The sequence below is a fragment of the Pteropus alecto genome, unplaced genomic scaffold, assembly GCF_000325575.1.
Source record: "Pteropus alecto unplaced genomic scaffold, ASM32557v1 scaffold199, whole genome shotgun sequence".
NCBI lineage: Eukaryota > Metazoa > Chordata > Mammalia > Chiroptera > Pteropodidae > Pteropus > Pteropus alecto.
The window spans coordinates 430513-431253 of record NW_006442489.1 but is presented as its reverse complement, the minus strand read 5'-3'; positions in this window follow the sequence as shown (position 1 = coordinate 431253).

The following is a 741-nucleotide window of genomic DNA, read 5'->3' as shown; positions in this document are numbered from 1 at the left end:
AAATTTAAAAATAAGAATCATATGATCATATCAATAGATGCAGAAAAAGCCTTCGACAAGATACAATATCCACTTATGATCAAAGCACTTAACAAAATTTGTGTAGAAGGAAAGTACCTTAACGTAATAAAGGCCATCTATGACAAACCCTCAGCCAACATTATACTTAATGGTGAAAAGCTAAAACCCTTCCCTCTAAGATCAGGAACAAGGCAAGGCTTCCACTATCGCCACTGTTATTCAGTTTGACATTGGAGGTCCTAGCGAGTGCAGTCAGACAAGAGAAAGATATAAAAGGCATCCAAATAGGAAACAAAGAAGTCAAGCTGTCACTATTTGCGAATGACGTATTTCTCTATATAGAAAACCCTAAAGACTCCACAAGAACACTACTAGAAACAATAAGCAAATGCAGTAAATTTTCTGGATACAAAACAACATTCAAAAATCCATAGCATACCTATAATCTAATGATGAAGTGTCAGAAAAAGAAGTAGAAAAAATAATTCATTTTGCAATTACAACAAACAGAATAAAATAGCTAAGAATAAATTTAACGAAACGTGAAGGACCTGGATAATGAAAACTACAAGACCCTATTAAAAGAAATTGAAGAGGATACAAAGAAATGGAAAGATATTTTGTGTTCTTGGATTTGAAGAATCAACATAGCTAAAATGACCTTATAACATAAAGCATTATACAGATTTAATGCAATCCCCATCAAAATCCCAGCAGCAT